The sequence below is a fragment of the Schistocerca serialis genome, chromosome 3, assembly GCF_023864345.2.
Source record: "Schistocerca serialis cubense isolate TAMUIC-IGC-003099 chromosome 3, iqSchSeri2.2, whole genome shotgun sequence".
Taxonomy (NCBI): domain Eukaryota; kingdom Metazoa; phylum Arthropoda; class Insecta; order Orthoptera; family Acrididae; genus Schistocerca; species Schistocerca serialis.
The window spans coordinates 810,617,383-810,640,088 of record NC_064640.1 but is presented as its reverse complement, the minus strand read 5'-3'; the positions used below and the strand labels follow the sequence as shown (position 1 = coordinate 810,640,088).

Below are 22,706 nucleotides of genomic sequence, written 5' to 3'. Positions count from 1 at the left end.
ACACCTTAATGTAAGTGAAAAGTTGATCGTGTAGCTTTCGGTATGCATCGAGCACCTAAATTTTTCTTTGGAAATTTGGATATTTGTGGTAAGGTCTTATGGGACCAAACTGCTGAGGTCATCGGTCCCTAAGCTTACACATTGTTTAATCTAACTTACACTAAGGACAACATACACATGCACCCATGCCGAGGGAGGACTCGAAACTCCGACGAGGGGAGCCACCCAGACCGTGACAAGACGCCCGAGACCGCGCGGCTACCCCGCGGGGCTACATTTTTCTGCGGCAGGAGTGGCCGAGCGGTTCTAGGCGCTGCAGTCTGGAACCGCGCGACCGCTACGGTCGCCGGTTCGAATACTGCCTCAGGCATGGATGTGTGTGATGTCCTTAGGTTAGTTATGTTTAAGTAGTTCTAAGATCTAGGGGACTGATGACCTCAGGAGTTAAGTCCCATAGTGCTCAGAGCCATTTGAACCATTTTTTGATGAGTTCGTTTGCCTCTGGCGTAGTTAAAATTAAACTTGGAATGGAGAAACTTAGTAGGACATGTTAGAAAACAGTTTCTAAAATCGGTTATTGTAATACGCGAAATGTGTAATCAACATATCGAAGGGAGAACAGCACAAATTAACGACAAAGTTGTATGACCTGTCGATGAGTTACTGTATAGTGACATTTGAAGACAAAAATTCGATGATCAGATAAAGAAGTTAACCGATGTATAAAATAACCAGTAGTGCTTTCTAGTAAACGAAACAAAGTTCTCAAAACTAAACCCCCACTGTGCCCCAAGCGGAAAGTTCACAATTAGCGTGTGTTACTAGAACTGATTTACGGTTGTGTGATAAGAACTTTTAATGCCAGAGCGATCCGTGGAGGGATGCGTACTCGAAATTACTAACAAGGGAATCTCCCCATCACCCCCCCCCCCCCCCCTCCCCTCAGATTTAGTGATAAGAGGACCCATTGGACAGCCCGTCAAAACCTGAACACAGATCAAGCACGAAAACAGGAAAAAGGTGTACTGGACTGCGAAGATAGAGCAAAATGGAAACAGTGAACGGTTCGAGAATAAGAAGTACAATTTAAATCAACCGGGAAGAGTAATGGAGCTGTGATTGCGTGGCTGCGGAGTTAGACTGCCCTGTGGCCAAGCCGTGTTCAAACAGCCCTCGTGCCATTTTATTTTTTTTTTTATTTTTCGCTGTTCGCTTTATTCAAATTTGTGTCTGTGACGTGGTATAACGTCCGTTTGCAACAGCGAGGCGTAAGGTAGGGACCTATAATGACAGCTGGTTCTGCAAAACTTCTCTATTAGCAGCCGAATGAAAATGGCTTTCGAATGGGAACCGCAAACTTTTAATGACGAGGCGACAAAGACAACCGAATCCTCCACCGGAAAACACGTCTGGTGTGTCATACACGGCATTAGTGAAAGTACGTGTGTCATGTGATAGGAATCTCTTATCGGCGCACCTAATTTGTACGACTAGAAAGTGAGTGAGATATGTCTCCTTGCCCAATTTAGGTGTTCGTACTCACATGAAGAGAAGTCTTGCATTACCCTGGGTCCCAGAACTCCTGAAGATAGACTTTGACAGTGGATATTCTATCATAGACACAGTCCCTTTGACTGTTCAGAGAAGTCAAAAAAATGGCTCTGAGCACTATGGGACTTAACATCTGAGGTCATCAGTCCCCTAGAACTTAGAACTACTTAAACCTAACTGACATAAGGACATCACACACGTCCATGCCCGAGGCAGGATTCGAACCTGCGACCGTAGCGGCCGCGCAGTTCCAGACTGAAGAGCCTAGAACCGCTCGGCCACAACGGCCGGCCTCATAGATTCATAGATGTTACTAAACCGGACCAGAGATATAAACAGCCATGCATGAGCAGCGTCTATTGGTGGGAGGGCGTCCGACAGCCGATCAGTATCACTCATTCCACCAGTTAGGAGGTACACGGCTCGTGTTGTCTGTAGTTCAACCATGCCTAGACGGTCAATACCGCGATTCGATCGCGTCCGCATTGTTACTTTGTGCCAGGAAGGACTCTCAAGAAGGGAAATGTCCAGGCGTGTCGGAGTGAACCAAAGCGATGTATTCCGGACTTGGAGGAGATACAGAGAGACAGGAACTATCGATGACATGCCTCGCTCAGGCCGCCCAAGGGCTACAACTGCAGTGGATGACCGCTATCTACGGATTATGACTCGGAGGAACCCTGACAGCAACGCCACCATGTTGAATAATGCTTTTCGTGCAGCCACAGGACAGTTACGACTCAAACGGTGCGTAGTACGGTGCATGATGTGCAACTTCACTCCCGACGTCCACGGCGAGGTCCATCTTTGCAACCACGACACCATGCAGCGCGGTACAGATGGGCTCAACAACATGCCGAATGAACCGCTCAGGATGGGCATCACGTTCTCTTCACCGATGAGTGTCGCATATGCCTTCAACCAGACAATCGTCTGAGACGTGTTTGGAGGCAACCCGGTAAGGCTGAACACCTTAGACACACTGTCCAGCATGTGCAGCAACGTGGAGGTTCCCTGCTGTTTTGGGGTGGCATTATGTGGGGCGACGTAAGCCACTGGTGGTCATGGAAGGTGCCGTAACGGCTGTACGATACGTGAATGCCATCCTCTGACCAATAGTGCAGCCATATCGGTAGCATATTGGCGAGGCATTCGTCTTCATGGACGACAATTCGCGCCCCCATCGTGCACATCTTGTGAAGGACTTCCTTCAGGATAACGGCATCGCTCGACTAGAGTGACCAGCATGTTCTCCAGACATGAACCCTATCAAATATGTCTGGGATAGATTGATAAGGGCTGTTTATGGATGACGTGACCCACCAACCTTGAATCGCCGTTGAGGAGTGGGACGATCTGGACCAACAGTGCCTTGATGAACTTGAGGATAGTATGCCACAACGAATACAGGCATGCATCAATGCAAGAGGACGTGCTACTGGTATTAGAGGTACCAGTGTGTACAACAATCTGGATCGCCATCTCTGAAGGTCTCGCTGTATGGTGGTACAACGTGCAATGTGGTTTTCATGAGCAATAAAAAGGGCGGAAATGATGTTTGCGTTGACCTCTGTTCAGATTTTCTGTACAGGTTCCGGAACTCTCGGAACCGAGGTGATCAAAACGTTTTTTGATGTGTGTATGAACGTGAACGTGATCACTCCCAAGGAGTTTGGCACATAAGCTGCAGCAGTTTCACAATCACACAATTTCTCCGTTCTCTGTTAAAACCTATATTTTTAACGTTTTTGAAGTTGCGTTCCGTATTGGAAGACTTGACTCTTGAATTCCTTTGTTGCAACATATTTCACACCCATTTGTTTGTTGCTTTCTGTTTCGGTGAGACGTCTATGTGGTATATCGCATGCTTTCACTAATCATAACATTTACTTTTTCCGTAACGTATACTTACCCATGACTCATATTCTATAACCTGTGTGTAGTATGACAACTGCCAAGAGTGTAGTAAGAGAACAAACGTTTCAATGACCGGACGGACAGTTAATAATGATGTGAAAAAAATGGCACGAGGGAGTTTTGAAGACGGCTCGACCGTTTGGCAGTTGTTCTTCACTGCACTTCTTGTTCTTGGACCATTCACTGTCTCTGTTTTGTTCCGTTTTTCACAGTTCAGTATACCTTCTTCCTATTTCCGTGATTGATTCGGGTTCAGTTTTTGACGGGCTATCCACTGGGTCATTTTACCACTGAATCTGAGGGGGATGCGATGGGAAGTTTCCCTTGTAAGAAAGACAAGAAAGCAAATCGGAAAACTGACTGGAGCGAAAGATGTGGCTATGACTAAGGAAAATGAGAGGTTAGTGGACGGGTCATATGGCCAGGCCAATGGGTGGTAACAGGGCCAATGAATTCCTTTCCAGCATTCCAAGAGATAAGGACAGACCAAGGAAACGACTTAATGAAATGCGTATTAAATACGTAGGCTTCCGCGGCCCGTGTCATGATGATTAAAATTCTTCTGCGTGTTGTACCTCATCTTTGTATAAAATACTTTAATTATAAACTGTAAAATCAACGTTTCGACCATATTACAACGGCCTTCCTCAGGGCAACACTGGTCTTGGTGGACGAAAGGTGCCTCTATTTATCGCAGGCGATCGGTGCCAATACGTCATATTTGTAAAACTTTACTGGCCCTAGAATATAATAGGCTAGTTATGACGAAATGGACTAAAGATCGCAAGAGTATATGAACGATGTTGTGAGTGCGGAACTGCCTACATAAAGGAGAGAGGGAGACCTGTCAGCACACAACTAGCAGGATATGTACGTTATGTGCGATTAGCACAGCGCAATATATGGGCGATAGCGGAATACCACCGTGACTGTGGACAGCCTATCTTGTTCCAGGAAGCCCATGGCTAAAATGGCTCTGAGCACTATGGGACTCAACTGCTGAGGTCATCAGTCCCCTAGAACTTAGAACTAGTTAAACCTAACTAACCTAAGGACATCACAAACATCCATGCCCGAGGCAGGATTCGAACCTGCGACCGTAGCGGTCTTGCGGTTCCAGACTGCAGCGCCTTTAACCGCACGGCCACTTCGGCCGGCCGGAAGCCCATGTGCTGGCGGAAGTCTAGTGGACACACCAACGTAAAATTCTATAGGCGATTGAATCTTTTCTTTTTTTAATTTCAATTTATTCTCTTTCAGTCGTGCCCATGCCGTCATCTCAATAGTGGAAAGACGATATGACAGTATGTCCGAGGCACTTTTCTTGCCATTAACGACGATACGAATCTAAGGACATCGCAACACCCAGTCGCCTAAAGGACTCAAGTGGTCTCCTGTTAAACAAAGACACATGAAGGAATTCCTTAGCCCGATTGTTCTAAGTGGACGAACAAGAAAAGATAGAAAGATTATTGGTCAGCAGACCCTCCAACAGCTACCTCAATATTTTCACAGCATTGAGTCGCAGACAACGCCGCAACTCCTCATACAAAAAAAAAAAAAAAATGGTTCAAATGGCTCTGAGCACTATGGGACTTAACAGCTATGGTCATCAGTCTCCTAGAACTTAGAACTACTTAAACCTAACCAACCTAAGGACATCATACAAAGAACTGCGAGCATCCACAAAAGATAATGTTATGCATCTGATGGAACAGCGACGGTGTGGTGTACTACGAATTGCTTTCCCGAGATGTACCATCACTGCTGACATTTACTGTCAACAACTGAGACGTGTTGCAGACGCAGTTCGGGACAACGACAAGGAAGGCTGCGTGAAGTGAGGCTGCTCCATGACAATGTCCGCCTGCATTCTGCTAGACTGACAAAAAACACTGTACAAGAGTTGGATTGGGGAAGTCATTCCGCACCCACCTTATTTACCAGATCTTGTACCCTCAGATTTTCACCTTTTCCGCTCTCTATGGAGCAACCTTCATGAAAGTTACCCCAGGGTTGTAAATAGTGAAGTAGCATATATTTTTGACGAAGTCTCTGTTATGTGTATCTGTTGTGTTTATTAATCTTATGGAAAAACTCTATGTAGTCATGAAAATAAATAAATAAACAAATCCTGATGGGATTCCAATTCGGTTTTACAGAGAGTACTCTACTGCATTGGCTCCTTACTTAGCTTGCATTTATCTCGAATCTCTTGCCCAACGTAAAGCCCCGAGCGACTGGAAAAAAGCGCAGGTGACGCCTGTATATAAGAAGGGTAGAAGGACGGATCCTCAAAATACAGGCCAATATCCTTAACATCGGTTTGTTGCTGGATTCTCGAACATATTCTCAGTTACAATATAATGAATTTTCTTGAGACAGAAAACTTGGTGTCCATGCATCAGCACGGCTTTAGAAAGCATCGCTCCTGCGAAACGCAACTCGCCCTTTTTTCACATGACATCTTGCGAACCATGGATGAAGGGTATCAGACGAATGCCATATTCCTTGACTTCCGGAAAGCGTTTGACTCGGTGCCCCACTGCAGACTCCTAACTAAGGTACGAGCATATGGGATTGGTTCCCAAATATGTGAGTGGCTCGAAGACTTCTTAAGTAATAGAACCCAGTACGTTGTCCTTGATGGTGAGTGTTCATCGGAGGTGAGAGTATCATCTGGAGTGCCCCAGGGAAGTGTGGCAGGTCCACTGTTGTTTTCTATGTATATAAATGATCTTTTGGATAGGGTGGATAGCAATATGCGGCTGTTTGCTGATGATGCTGTGGTGTACGGGAATCTGTCGTCGTTGAGTGACTGTAGGAGGATACAAGATGACTTGGACAGGATTTGTGATTGGTGTAAACAATGGCAGCTAACTCTAAATATAGATAAATGTAAATTAATGCAGATGAATAGGAAAAAGAATCCCATAATGTTTGAATACTCCATTAGTAGTGTAGCGCTTGACACAGTCACGTCGCTTAAATATTTGGGCATAACATTGCAGAGCGATATGAAGTGGTACAAGCATGTAATGGCAGTTGTGGGGAAGGCGGATAATCGTCTTCGGTTCATTGGTAGAATTTTGGGAAGATGTGGTTCATCTGTAAAGGAGACCGCTTATAAAACACTAATACGACCTATTCTTGAGTACTGCTCGAGCGTTTGAGATCCCTATCAGGTCGGATTGAGGTAGGACATAGAAGCAATTCAGAGGCAGGCTGCTAGATTTGTTACTGGTAGGTTTGACCATCAAGCGAGTGTTACGGAAATGCTTCAGGAACTCGGGTGGGAGTCTCTGGAGGAAGGGAGGCGTTCTTTTCGTGAATCGCTACTGAGGAAATTTAGAGAACCAGCATTTGAGGCTGACTGCAGTACAACTTTACTGCTGCCAACTTATATTTCGCGGAAAGGCCACAAAGATAAGATAAGAGAGATTAGGGCTCGTAGAGAGGCATATAGGCAGTCATTTTTCCCTCGTTCTGTTTGGGAGTGGAACAGGGAGAGAAGATGCTAGTTGTGGTACGAGGTACCCTCCGCTACGCACCGTATGGTGGATTGCGGAGTATGTATGTAGATGTAGATGTAGAACAAAACAATATTTATCCAGCGTCGAAAGTTTTTGAACTGATAGGGTATGTTATAAGCGAGATGATTCGATTAATCATTTAATTACAAACTAAATATTTTAATTATTACATACTTTTGTTTACAATGCCTAAAAAAGTAAAAAAAAGAGAGTAACAGTCATACCATTATAGATAAACGAGGTAGAACGATTTTACGTGGAAAGCCATTTTCATTATGCGACTCCTCGAACAAGATGAGCCGTGTTAGCCTGAGATTATCAGTCAGTTAACCAATCCGCATGAATATTTTTCTGCCATCGATCCGGTGAGCAGCCCGACATTATGATGCGCGCACCGGAACTTGGTATCACGGGCCGAGTGCCTCCGCAAAGCCTGTGGTGGCACCCGCCGCCCGTGCGATCGCTCCGCAAGCACACCAAATCGCTTCCCGTGCAGCTCTCAGCGTAATCCTTAAAGACTCTTTACATAGCCTCGGCGGCCATCTCGCTGTGATCCTCAGGGAGCCACCCAAATCGCGCATATATCATCAGAGAGTTGCAGCTCTGATTTTAACGCTGTTTACTTTGTCGGTATGGCGTTCCTCCATTATCCTACAAATATTCCGAAGAGGAAGCGCTACTCGTTCGGCAGGATGTTTCACACAAAAAAAGAAGCATGTGTCATGATCCGTGCCAGCCTCCGTGGTTTCGGGGTAGGGTCGCTGACTCGGAAAGCGGAGGCTAAAAGTTCGTTTCCCGAGCCGTGTGTGGATGAGGAATTAAAACGTGTGTATGTGCGTGTGCGTTTGTGCGCGTGCGTGCGCGCGCGCGCTTGTATGTCTCTCTCGCTCTCTCTCTCTCTCTCTCTCTCTCTCTCTCTCTCTCTCTCTCTCTCTCTGTGTGTGTGTGTGTGTGTGTGTTTTTGTGTGTGTGTGTTCTATACCAACTGTTAGGTAAGACGGAAAAGCTAAGACACGCGCAACATTCCCCCGTCTAAAACTGCAAGGCATTAGATACTTAATTTCGGTATAGCTGTTGGACAAAAAACTTTAATAATGGTTCAAATGGGTCTGAGCACTATGGGACTTAACTTCTGAGGTCATCAGTCCCCTAGAACTTAGAACTACTTAAACCTAACTAACCTAAGGACGTCACACACATCCATGCCCGAGGCAGGATTCGAACCTGCGACTCTAGCGGTCGCGTGGTTCCAGACTGTAGCGCCTAGAGCCGCTCGGCCACTCCGGCCGAGAAGCATTTGTATAGAACTAGACTTTATATTTTTATTAGTACTTTTTTAGCACACAATTCCATGCTATGTGCCACAAAATAATTGCTTAAAAGCAAAGCAACTTTCCTATGAATATTTACAAGGATCACGCTACAGAGAGTGATTCTAACAGTAAACCAAGAGTGTGCCATTTCAAGACAGTAGTGTCGGAAGTTGAAACAACAGGGCTCGAATAGAAGTGACGGTGACGCTCAGCGCCAGTTGTCACTAGTATACTCCTGCATTATTGACACTGCAGCGGGTGTTTCCTACATTGTTGTTAGAAATGGAACGTTTTCCTGGGCTACATTAAGATTATGGGGATTAAGCTACGTACACAGATCAGCCAAAACAACATAACAGCGTGCCTGATAACCGGTGAGTCCAACACTAGCATGGATTACAGCGGCGACGCGTCATGGCACCAAAGCAGTGAGGCCTTGATAGGTCGCTGAGGGAGTTGGCACCACATCTGCACACTCAAGTCACCTAATTCCGGTCAGGGGTGCGATAGCTCTGACGCCACGTTCAGTCACATGCCAGATGTTTTCTACCAGGTCCAGATCTGGCGAGTTGGAGGACCAGCACATCAACTGGAACTCGCCACTGTGTTCCTCGGACCACTCCATCACTCTACTGGCCCTGTGACATGGCGCACTACCTTGCTGAAACATGCCACTGCCGTCGGGAAACATGATCGTCATGAAGGGGTGTACGTGGTCTGAAACCAGTGTACGATACTCCTTGGTCGTCATGGTGGCTTGCACGAGCTCCATAGAGCCGCCGCCAGCTTGTCTCCGTCTTGCAGTACAGTTGTCAAGGAGCTGTTCCCTTCGAAGACGACAGATTGGCGCCCTCCCATCAGCATGATGCAGAAGGTATCGCTCTGTCACTGCGCCAACATCCAGTGCCAATGGTTACGCGCTCATTTCTGACGTAGTTACTGATGTCGTGGTGTTACCATTGGCACGTCATGAGTCAAAGTGTGCGGACGCCTGTCATTAACATTGTTCGTGTTAGTTGCCGACGTCGTGGTGTTAACATTGGCACATACATGGGTCGACGGCTGCGAAGGCCCATCGTTTGGAGTGCCCGGTGCACTGCGTGTTCAAACACACGTATGTTCTGCCCAGCTTTAAATCTGATGTTAGTTCCGCCACAGCTCCCCATATGTCCTGTTTTAACTGTCTGCCCAGCCTAAAATGTCTGACATCTGTAATGAGAGGTGGCCGCCCAACCCCACGACATCGCCACGTGTTGAGGACACTCACCGCAGCATTCCTCGAACACCCGACAGGTCGTGCAGTTTCCGAAATGCTCGTCCTGTATCTTACAAGCTCTCCAACATGCCTTCCACTATTAGCATTATTGCAAGAAATGATATAACATAAAATGGCTTATCCTCACCTTCGGTGCAGCTTCTAGAATGAATATTTTCGTCTGCAGCGGAATGTGCACTGCTTTAAAACTTCCTGACGGACTGAAGTTGTGAATCCAACCGAACTGGAATTCGATTCTTGAACCATTACTTCCGCAACTTTCAAAAATTCTCTTGTAAATTGACTTTGAAGTTTTCCGAGTGAATTTAACACCCAAAAATGAGTTTTACTTGTCGACAATCAGCGTGGCACTGTGGTGCAATAATCGCGTGTCACGTAGGGTGCCTCCGTTCGATTCCCAACTGGGGCACATTTTTAAACAAAAGGTGCATGCTCCTCAATCATTTCCATAAAGTACAAAATACTTAAATATGAAAAATATTCGATTAATCCTATTATTTAATCCAAACAGTCTTTTGTAACCCTTTCAGACTTGAATTTTTCTAGAGGAATGCAAATTTTTCATTATGCGGTAATGCTCTTAGGTGAATTTTTAATGATGTTAGATGTAAGATTAGTACAAAAATGTGCACCATATTTCAAAACGTACTATGAAAATTTGGAACATTCACAAATGTGCACCTCAGGTTTACATTGGTAAAAAATACTACTCCGGCCGGCAAACTTTAGTATTCACACTTTTTTTCCCGAAAATGAATCCATTGTCTCAACTGCTGCGACAAATTGCTTAGATTGATTCTAGTATTTAGGCCTCAGCTTAACATGTTTTCCCGTCCAGACGCTGATGTACGACGTTCCAGTAGTAGAGTACGATCAGTAGGTAGCGGCATAACAGACATGTTGATGTTTATTTTGCGATGTATACGTTTTCTGATCAAGTTTTTTTACACAACCGCTAAACATGTATTTTACTTATTTATTTATAACGCGTTTATTTCACCTGACTACATTAGGGCCTTCACATCCTCTCTTACATCTAATCAGATATTCTGAATGAGTCGACATAACAATATGTACAGAATATCAGCAATATTCAGTGATGATGAGAATGGTAAAGGTATTAATAATTTTAACTCAAATTTTCCTAGTTTCGTACCGAGTGCATTGAGGTTTAAGACTGAATCACGGAACATCATCGCGGAATACAAACTCCCTGACACACCCAGCCAGATTGTTTTTCGCACTACACATAAATCTGCAACTAACAACTTAGCAGCCAAACGTAGACTTTTATGACAACGATCCCTGCCGAGTTAGGTATCGTTGGGAAAAATGTGTCGCATTTGAGAATGAATTTGCAGAGAAGCACTCAACGCTGTAACACCGTAATGAAATTTCATGGCCGCGGGCTGATATTTCAATTTCATACGTAAAGGTTTCTGATCACCCTCATATAATTTTTTAACGAGTTACCACATGATATGGAATGTGCAAGCCAACTTAGGGTAACCAAAACACCAGAAAAGCACAATACGGCCGACTTTAGTATTGGACCTTCTTGACATCAAGCAAAATGAAGTCCAGATGGCCTTACGCGTCCCATTTATAAATTTTTAAGGCACTCTTTTTATCTCGAGTTTTTCTCAGTAACTTTTGTTGTGCAAGTTAATAATTTGCGTTTAATTTCGTCACCTTCTCTTTCATTTACGCTTTTAGTAGCTCACAAATGGGACAACTTGAACTGATGTTGAAATATTCACTTTCCGTTTTTCACTCTTCTAATTAGCTTTAAAATTTATCTGTAAAATATCTGTCTGGGTGGGTGAAGTGAGACGTTCTCGTACTTCGAGGTGTGTAAAACCATCTAATAAATGCGATGTTTCAGAAGGGCCTCGCACTGCGTTTTCTGTCGAAATTCGTCTGGTATCTGGAGCGTCCCAGCATGTAGACTGAGTCACATTTTAATACTGATTTCAGTGCGTGTCTTTATCTCTGTGCCCGAGAATGAATTTTATTTAAAGCTTAGATATGAATTTTCCGAGCGAGATAACTGATAATTCTTCTGGAAGACGATAATATGCAATTGTCGGCCAACTGTACTTTGCGAATCTGATAAAAGTGAAAAAATAACATTAAATTGTAATGTCGCCATTCACTGAGGTGCACAAGGCAGTGCAAGATTCTGACACATCCTTGTTACACTAGCCTGGTAGCACAAAATTAGCTTCTTCGTCGACACTTAGGAATATCTGTACAGGAAAGGACATAAGACTATATGAACGAAGGGAGAGTGCATTTCTAAGTAAGTGACCGAACAAATCCTCGGGACTGAAAATGCTCTACGATTCTTCTTTCTTCTGTTCTTCAGGGATAAAAACTGTACGACTGATCGGAGAAAAGAGTACGTAACATATCCCAATGTTCTTGATGCACAGAGATTTCCCAGCCGGTCGATTTCTGCCTCTTGAAATATGAGTTCGCCGGCCGTTGTGGCCGACCGGTTCTAGGCGCTTCAGTTAGGGAACCGCACTGCTGCTACGATCGCAGGTTCGAATCCTGCCTCGGGCATGGATGTATGTGATGTCCTTAGGTTAGTTAGGTTTCAGTAGTTCTAAGTCTAGGGGACTCAGATGTTAAGTCCCATAGTGCTTAAAGCCATTTGAACCATTTTTTGAAATGAGTTCAGTTTCTACTTCACCTCGGGTTGACAGATAGTATCAGTGAGCAGGCTGTTGAAACTAGGATCTGAGATTTCCAGCAACTGCTATCCATCAGTGAACTTCAGTGTATTCAGCAATTTGTGAACTTCAGTGTACTCAGCAATACACTTTCCAGCAACTGGTACCCATCAGTAAACTTCAGCGTAATCAGCAATACACATTATAATTACGGTTTTAACAGGCGTAAGAAAAGGAAACGCGAAAAGCAATATCGTTCAACGGTTTTTATCCGTGCGTATTATAAAAATGTATGTATATACGTAGGACGTATATTCCAGATCCCCTCCTAAACCACTGGACCGGTTTCAACCGTGGTACACGTATCACTTATTCTCTGGATATCGTCGCTGTGGGGGTAGGAACCTACAACCAATCAAAGAGGTGGGGGTGGGGGTGAAAAAGAAGAGAAGCCCAAGACGCGCGAATGCCCATACTTTATTCATCCATTAATTGAGAATGAGAGCACTTAGTGACTTGCAACAAACGTTAAACATAATTTAAAACCTTTAAGAAACTTCTTCTCGCTGGCAACCTCAACAACATGATGAAGGGTAAAAAGTCTATTGCGTACTATATTTTCGCTGTTCATGCAGTAAAACTGCCGCATTAAGCATGACGTTTTAATTTATTACTTTTTTTACTATTAACTGTATTCTGGACGCATTCTGCATATTAAATATATCAAAAAGCTGACAAATGTCAGGAGATGTGACGTCACAAGCACTGAGATTAGTGATAACTGCTGCATCATACAAGACATTTGAATTTATTACTTCGTTGCTGCTATCTCTATTCGCAACATGTTTCACAGACAGTATACACATCTGCCGCTGAACGTACCAACCAAAATATATCTATGTACGACACATAGTTCGGGAGATATGACGTCATTAACACAGATGCGTGAAAAACTGCCTCATCATGCATGGTGTTATAATTTATTACTTCTTTACGAGTAACTCTATTCACAACGCATTTCGCAGACAGTATTCGCATATACCACTGGATTTCCATGTCCCTCTAGCGGCAAGCTTGAGGCCTCAGCGCTCTTATAGGAAGGGACCACCCATTCTTTCGTGGGCAATGGCATTACGATCCAATCTTCGGTTTTTGTTTTACAGATTCCGTCTCGTTTCTCATTTAATGACGCTCATACTAATCTAACAGCCAACGACCTTGCCGTAGTGGTCACACCGGTTCCCGTGAGATCACCGAAGTCACTCGCTGTCGGTCTGGGCTACCATTTGGATGGATGACCATCCGGTCTGCCGAGCGCTGTTGGCAAGCGGGGTGCACTCAGCTCTTTGGGAGCAAATTGAGGGGCTACTTCATTGAGAAGCAGCGGCTCCGGCCTCGTAAATTGACAAAACGGCCGGGAGAGCAGTTTGCTGACCATATGGCACAGCCATATCCGCCTCCAGTGACATCTGTGTGCTGAGGATGAGACGGTGGTCGGTCGGTACCGTTGGGCTTTCATGGCCTGTTCGGGTGGAGTTTAGTTTAGTTTTATACTAATCTAATGTCGGCAATTATCTCTTTGTTTGTTTCTATTCATGGACTTCTGGAAGGTATGGTATGAGTTAGAGTCTTACTAATTATCCTCATTATTAACACGACCCGAAATGGTCAGCTTAAAATAGATTATCTACGACGAGTCGTTTTTCTATAGTAGTGGTTTTATGGTGTATGGTCTTAGAATGTGCGGTCGTATTTACCAATCCAGGTGAGCATTGCTTTGTAGTTGTTATTCCAGACGGTGAGAGAGTAGTTCCGGAACCATCATAGCGTTTTAATAGTTAGAGGTTAGGTAAAATTGTAACTTGGTGAGGTATTTTAATGAATGGTAAAGAGCACTGGGAACAGAGAATGAATGGCAGGTGGAGTGTGTCTCAGGATAAGATATTCGATGACCATCCAGTGACGCAGTCACAGTTTCTTCTTAGTAGGTGGACGGGACCATTAATTAAGGTCAGCAGCCAAAAGTGTAAATACAACCTAGTGCTATTCTTGGACACTGAGGAGGATGCTGAGGACGAGGTTTTCTGTGAGTTCATTCAGATGTTATTAATTTTGATCGGTAGAATATAGTTTTGAGAAATATACACATGGACATTAGAAACAGTTAATTAACAATAGAATACTTCTTTTTTCAATAACACTCCATGCTATCACAATTCAGCAATTCACCTTCATAATTATTATGTCAATTAGTTATTTGCTGTGGACTGGATGGGCTCTATGACTGTAGCTCTATCTTATTTTCACTGAGTTCCATGGACAGATGGCCAAAACATGTTACCCTCCTCTGTAGCGAATATACACACCCTGGTTACTGGACAGTCAGAAAACGATTATCGCAGAGGTAGAACATATACACACAAGAAAAGGACGCATCACGAAGAAATTATCCAAATAGGGTAGACGTTAAGCACGCGTACAGACAAATGAATATAGTTCCAGAAAAATTGGGCGATTTATTCAAGAGAAAGAGCTCCGCAAACTAAGCAAGTCAACAACGCGTTGGTTCACCTCTGGCAGTTACTCGGCTTGGAATTGGTTCATAGAATTGTTGGATGTCCTCCTGAGGGATATCGTGCCAAATTATACCCAACTGGCGTGTTAGATCGTCAGACTCCCCAGATGATCGGAGTACCTTGGCCATAACGCTCCAAACATTCTCAGTTAGGGATAGATCCCAGCTGGCCAAAGGAGGGTTTGCAAGCACCATGACAAGCAGCAGAATCTCTCGCCGTGTGCCGACGGACATTATCTCGCTGAGATGTAAGCCCAGAATGGTTTGCAACGAAGGGCAACAAAACATTGCACAGAATATCGTCGACGTACGGCTATGCTGTGAGGGTACCACGGATGACAACCGAAGACGCCTCCTATGGAAAGAAATGGCACCCCGGAACACCACTCCTGGTTGTCGAACCGCATGGCGGCCGACCGTCAAGGTGGTATCACATCGCTTTCTCTGACGTCTCCAGAAACGTCTTCGGCCAGGAATCTCATTCACTGGAGTAGAATTGTCTTCACTGATTGGTCTCGCTTCGAATTGGGACTCGATGACCAGCGAAGTCTTGCCTGGAGGCGTCCCAGAAAGGGAAACCAACCTTACTGGCACCAGCCTTACGGCCTGACAACCAGGGATGATGGTCCGGGGTCCCATTTCTTTTAATAACAGGCGTCTTCGGTTGACATCTGTGGCACTCTTACAGCACAGCGGTTTGTCGACGATATGCTATGCCCTGTTTTGTTCCCCTCATCGCTTGCCATCTTGACCCTACATTTCAGAAATATAATGGCCGTCCGCATTCGGCGACAGTTTCTACTGTTTGTCTTCGTGTTTGCCAAACCCTACCTTCACCAGCAAGGTCACCGGGTCTCTCCCCAACTAAGAACGTTTGTATCATCATGGGCAGGGACCTCCAACCATGTCGGTATTTTGAGGATCTAATGCGCCAATTTAACAGAAAGTTGCACGATATCCCTCAGGAGGACATTCAACAATTCTGTCAGTCAATACGAAGCCGAATAACTGCTTGCATAAGGGCTAGAGGTGGACCAATGCGTTATTGACTTGCTCAATTTGTAAAACTTTTTTCTCTTGAACAAATCATCCAATTATTCTGAAATTGTAGCTATGTGTTTGTCTATACGCGTCCATCACATCTACCTATTTCCGTCCCATCCAGATAATTCCTTCGTTGTGCATTTTGTGCGTGTGTTTGTGTGTGTGTGTGTGTGTGTGTGTGTGTGTGTGTGTGTGTGTGTTTGCCTTAGAGTGTAATTTAAACTGAGGTGACATCCACATATCGTTCCATTAGTCACTAGACCCAAAAAAAATGTGAAGGACTAAATTACAGCAATATTCACAAAATGCAAGATGATCGCAGGGGTAGATAAATCACCACTCAAGACGGTTGATATTTTCTGGAATAGGGTTCAGTACAGTCCGAATCGAATGTAGGATGTCCTGCCTTAATAACAGTAACTTATTCAGTGACGCCAACAGAATTCATATTTAAAGGACCTTTTCTTCACGTCACGAGAGCTCAGTTATTACCAACGGATAACTCGCATTTCTCGAAGACTTAAATTCGTGGAGGTAAAGATGTCTTTGTACATTCATTTCTTCCTGTTTTTTCTGCAGCTGAATTTTTATTTTGGACGCAAATCTTATTCCCTAAAGTTGGATGTGCTCTATCTAAGGACAATCCATATCGCGTTCGTATTTTTTACACTCATTTCTTACTTACTTACCCTCCAGGTCCCACAAACTGTAGGCACTTTTTGGTCTCATCGAGTAGGCTCCTCCACAATGTTCTGTTCTTGGCATCTTCTTCCCTTGCTCCTAGTGTATCTGGAAGTGACAGACAATAATTTCCGTCTAGTAAAGCTCACAGCGCGGCCATGGTGCACCTCCTTCCACCCACGTCGACGGGACGAAGTCCTCCTTACTCGTCTTCACATAGGTCACAGCCGTGTGACGCATGGCTTCTTGCTTCGGCGAGAGGACCCTCCAGTGTGTGGTGCTTGTGGCGTACATACCAATGTGCGCCTCATTTTTTTGGACCGTGTTTTATTTTCCGATCAACGGGTCGTGGCGGATTTGCCGACTGATCTGTCTTCTGCTTTAAGTACCGCTCAAAGGAATGTGGTTCGAGTTTTAAAGTTTTGTGAATTGTCCAAAATTTTTTCCAAGATTTTAGGGAGATGGTTTTAATGTGTTAGCAGGGTGACTGGTTCACCCATATTTCTTGTAAGTAGACAGCCAGTGGCACTTGCCTGTGCTTTTCTTTTAGCTCCTTTTTTCAAAAAATGGTTCAAATGACTCTGAGCACTATGGGACTCAACTGCTATGGTCATAAGTCCCCTAGAACTTAGAACTACTTAAACCTAACTAACCTAAAGACATCACACACATCCATGCCCGAGGCAGGATTCGAACCTGCGACCGTCGCGGTCGCGCGGTTCCAGACTGTAGCGCCCAGAACCGCTCGGCCACTTCGGCCGGCCTCCTTTTTTCGTTTTAGCTGTATTTTAATCTCATGTATAGTTACCTTTACTCTTTCTGTATTGTTTTAGAGCATGGTCGATTCGAGAGTATGGGTGTGGAACGATTTTTGAGATTTTAGCCACATTCGTTTGTTTTAATGAGTGTAAGGCCGCTGATAACCTCGCCGTTGAGTACCTATAAGCTGCAAACACGCACACACACACACACACACACACACACACACACACACACACACACACACACCGAGTAACTGAAGATCCTTGGCCACATGGCCTCTCCACCTTATTTCCGGTCGAAATACCGAGTGAGGTGGCGCAGTGGTTAGCACAAAGGACCCGCTTTCGGGAGGACAACAGTGCAAAACCGTGTCCGGCCATCCAGAGTTAGATTTTCCATGGTTTCCCTAAATCGCTCCAGGTAAATTCCGGGATGGTTCCTTTCACAGGGCACGCACGATTTTGTGCTCTGTCTCTAATGACCTCCCAGTCGACGGGACGTTAAACTCAATCTTCCTCTTTTTCGGTCTGCGTAAAGATTATTCTCTTTTAGGATTTCTTCTCCGACACTTTTCCCAATCTTGATCACTCCTCTCTGCTACAGACGTGTTCGGCCCACCTCAGCTTCATTGCCTTGTCTTTCGCAACATTGTCTGGTTCATTATATACCTGCCTGAGCTCTCTGTTTCTTTTTTCTTCTTCGCCGTTTTCCTCCTTCACATATCAGTTCAAATATCTTTCTCATTTTTTATTTTCTGAAACCTTTTTCCTTCTCCATACTTGTCTATTCTCTATACTTCTGGCCCATATAATGCTTCTGGTCTGATTTTAGTTGTATATACCCTTAAGTTGGTTCCTGTTGATAAAATTTTGAGTGACAGTACTTTGTTGAGTGAATATGATTCTCTTGATACTGCTTTTATTCTCACTACTATTTCTTGTTTCTCATCGTTTCTGTCATTTACTCAACCATCAAGTATTTAAACTCTTCTGCCTCTTCATATACGTGATCATCAATATGTATGGTTTCCCGTTCTTTTGTCTTGTAATTTCTTAATACCCTCATGAATTCTGTTTTCCCATCATTCACCTCTAATCCAGCTTCCTCTGCTTTTTGAAAGAACTTTCTTGCCAGTATTTTCAGGGCATCTAGATTTTCAGCTGTTAATGCTACATCACGCACAAAGGCCAGGACATTCATTTTTATGCCTTTGCTAATTCCCTTTTCTGTTTCAATTGTAGCATCCAGTGCTTCCTCTAGTATTAAATTTAACAAGAGTGGTGATATTACTTCCCTTTGTCTGACTCCCGTTTTTATGTCAAAATGTATGAAATATTCTCCATACATATTCTCCATACATATTCTCCATAAGACCTTACCTTACCACCTCTTGGTGCTTGTAATTTTCGATCTAGAATAGCTCATTCGTACTGACAGTCTGCCATCAAGATCAGCTTTATTAGTGAGTTTGTACGAACGAAGGCATTTGAAGCAGATTGACTTATACGAGAAGAGATTAAAATTGATTCGCAGTTTATGACCAGAATCCACTTCTCTATTATAAGCAGTGTTGTCTACATCAATAATGTGGTGTGTGATAAGGTCGTACGTGGCAGCAAAGACGAACTTAATTTTAAATATTCTTATGGCCATGACGGAGCGGTGGTTATAGATATTATATGGCTAGGATTAAGAACTGTGAGAGTATTCGAATTACCATTTGAAGTTCCGGCTGGCATCGTGGTTGCCGCACTACAACACTATGGTAGGGTGCTCAGTCAGATTTCAGAAAAAATAGACAACTTTTGTGAAGTTCCTGGTATCATCAACGAAAGTAAAAGATGACTAACAGCCCTGGTACTTGCTGTGGATACGGATGGTGACAGACACCTAGTGTCACAACAAGAAATAGCAATGCATTTGTAGAAGATTACCCTCAATTTCACACTGCAGGGATACAGATATGTTGTCCATTACCGAGGTTGCACACACGATTTTCGCCACTATTGAACTAGAGGTGGAGGCACTATTGATGGAGGAGATTACTGAAGAGGCAGTGATGGAGGCTATTTGTAGGGGAGCTGGCAGTGATGGAGGCTATTTGTAGGGGAGCGGTAAATAAAGCATCGGGACCAAACGGGCTCCCTTTGGAATTCTATAGGACCTTTAGGTATATGATGGCACCGCTATGGACTGCTGTCTGCCATGAGTCAATTGCTTCTGGCGTGCCCTTATCGCCGGCGTTTGTGGCGAGGCTGATTATCCAGATACACAAACCGTCAGGAGACAACAGAACGCTGATCCTCCTTAACTATAAAATATTCGCCAGAATATTAGAAGTGCGCCCCCCGAAGAGTATTACGCCAAGTGATCTCACTCGATCAAACGTCGCTCGACGAAGATAACGACATCCAGACGGCGCTTGGTGAATATCGCAATTTCATCGCCCTAGCAAACGCGTAGCGCAAACATGGAGCACTAGCATCGACTGATTTTGATCAATCCTTCGATAGAGTGAGCCATACTATCTTGCAGAAGTCCTGACGCATCTGCGGTTTCCACGGCCATTTGTCACTGTCGTGATGCGGTTACTTTGTAAAGCCTCCTCCAAAGTGCTCGTCAAAGGACGTACGACGAAATCCCTCGTCGTATCGAGATCGCACGGACACGGATGACCCCTGTCTACGATATTATACGCACTAGCCATTGACCCATTACTCTGCGGCCTTCGTCATCGCTTACCAGGACTGACTTTTGGAGGGTATACACAACCGGTACTACTGCAGGATGCTGCCGTGTACATTCGACAACATACGTGGTTAAGGCATGACGGTTGCCCACCGCATTACGTAATTGAATCACGAGATATTTTAGACCGTGTTTACAAAATGGTTCAAATGACTCTGAGCACTATGGGACTCAACATCTTAGGTCATAAGTCCCCTAGAACTTAGAACTACTTAAACCTAACTAACCTAAGGACATCACACACACCCATGCCCGAGGCAGGATTCGAACCTGCGACCGTAGCAGTCCCGCGGTTCCGGACTGCAGCGCCAGAACCGCACGGCCACCGCGGCCGGCGACCGTGTTTACACTGGTAGGCGGATCGAGAGAGGTGATCCTATTAATTGGCCTGCTAGGTCACCGGATTTGACATCGCCGGATTTATTTTTGTGGGGATATTTAAAAGATAACGTGTACTAGCAAGTGCCGGCCGGAGTGGCCGAGCGGTTCTAGGCGCTACAGTCTGGAACCGCGCGACCGCTACGGTCGCAGGTTCGAATCCTGCCTCGGGCATTGATGTGTGTGATGTCCTTAGGTTAGTTAGCTTTAAGTAGTTCTAAGTTCTAAGGGACTGATGATCTCAGACGTTAAGTCCCATAGTGCTCAGAGCCATTTGAACCAGACGGTGAGGACATGGTCGACCGCATCAGAAACCCCTGTGCTGATATCCCCCAGATATGCTTCTGTCCTGTGTACGGTCATTTGAAAAGTGTATCACTAAGTGTATTGAAGTTGACGGTACTGCATTTGAACACTTATCTAATTGGAAAAGTAGTAGTGTTCGCCTCGAGCCACAGGCACAGTGGCCCGTCGAGTAGTCCCTTGTTCTATATGTCGGAGGAATACTTTGCGAATGGGATTTCCAATTAGAAGTTATTAAATATTGGTCTGTCCCACCCTCACAGCCTGGAGCTGGGGTCCCACGTGCCATTGGATATCCAAGGGCCATTGAGTAGCATGTAGTAAATTGCGATTGTGTACCAATTTTTTGTTCCTCCGATTACAGCGCCATCTTTGGAGAAAAGAAGAAAATGCGTCAGGCAAACCGTATGTCGAGTTTCTCATAGACGCGTATCTGCCATTAAAAATGGGGGTTCTCATGGAAGATTTTAATGTTGTCCCCCGCCACCCACGCAGGGGGTGGGGCGGGGGGGGGGGTCGAGTGTGGTATCATTGGATGTCCCCCTCTGAGACAAACAAATTGTAATTATAACTTTTTTTGATCCGATGTGTAGTTTTCGAGATATTTCGATGTCTTCATCTAAAAAGAACACCTTCCATTTACAAGGAGTGTTCAAACGAAAAGGTACGAAACTTCGTAACAATCGAACCAGATGAAACTTGCATATCATATTTGGGATAACGAACTGAGACATCTAGCGACGCGAATGCAGTCCAAAGCTGTACCCTCAGCATTCAAGGTGATGCTCACCGTCTTTTTCAACGTCCGAAATCCGATATTCATCTACTTTCTGGAGCACGGAAAAGCCATTAACAGTGGCGTGTACTGTGAGACATTCCATAGCCTACGTACGTCCGTCAAGAACAAACGGGTTGGACTGCTCACGGAGGGAGTGATTTCGCTCCACGATAACGCCTGTCTACATAACTCCAAGGTCACACAGAGTGTAATGGCAAAGTTTCCCGCTTAGCGCGAGCGGCCGCCTAACCCTTTGGATATTCTTGCATGACCCACGGACAGACACAAACTTCCATGTATCGTCAACCATGCATCTACAACCTGAACTCGTACATTCATTATGTATATTCCCGTAGAGGTGAGACGTTATGCTTGAAAGTCGCTTGCCCAGTGCCGGCAGATAAATACGATATTGCAGTGCCTGTGTTATTCTGTATTACGATGCATGTCCAAAGGAACTTTGCATCGTAGTTCAGAATAACACAGTCACTGCAATACCATATAGACATACGAGGTGCGGCTAGAAAAAAACCGGACTGATGCTGGAAAAAACATTTATTTACAATTATTTACAATTTCATGTTATCTCCTTCAATGTACTCTCCTCCTCGGTCTCTACACCGCTCCATACGAATTTTCCACTGTTCATAGCAATGCTGCAGATCATTTTTGGTAAGTCCATACATTACTTACGTCGCTTTTTCTTTTACTGCTTCAACAGTCTCAAATCTAGTTCCTTTCAAAGCTGACTTGACTTTAGGGAAAAGAAAAAAGTCACAGGGGGCCAAATCAGGTGAGTAGGGTGGATGATCTAAGATGGGAATGTTGTGTTTTGCCAAAAACGTCTTCACTGACAACGCACTGTGAGCTGGGGCATTGTCTTGGTGAAGGATCCATGACTTTATTCTCCACAAATCGTTCCGTTTTCTCCGTACTCGCTCACGTAGGGTAGCCAGGACGCTAATGTAGTAATGCAAATTCACTGTTTGTCCCTCTGGTACCCAATCAATGTGCACAATCCCTTTGATGTCAAAAAAAAACAATCATCATTGCCTTGAATTTCGATTTTGACATTCGTGCTTTTTTTTGTCGTGGAGAACCAGGAGTTTTCCAATGCATCGATTGGCGTTTAGTTTCGGGATCGTAAGTAAAAAACCACGATTCATCGC

The 22,706-nt window shown here is 44.5% G+C and overlaps 1 protein-coding gene across 1 annotated transcript in view; it reads left to right on the top strand.

The window, feature by feature from the left end:
- LOC126470665 (uncharacterized) overlaps positions 1 to 22,706 on the top strand; it is a 1,059,339-nt gene that overhangs the window by 226,527 nt on the left and 810,106 nt on the right. The window lies entirely within an intron of this gene.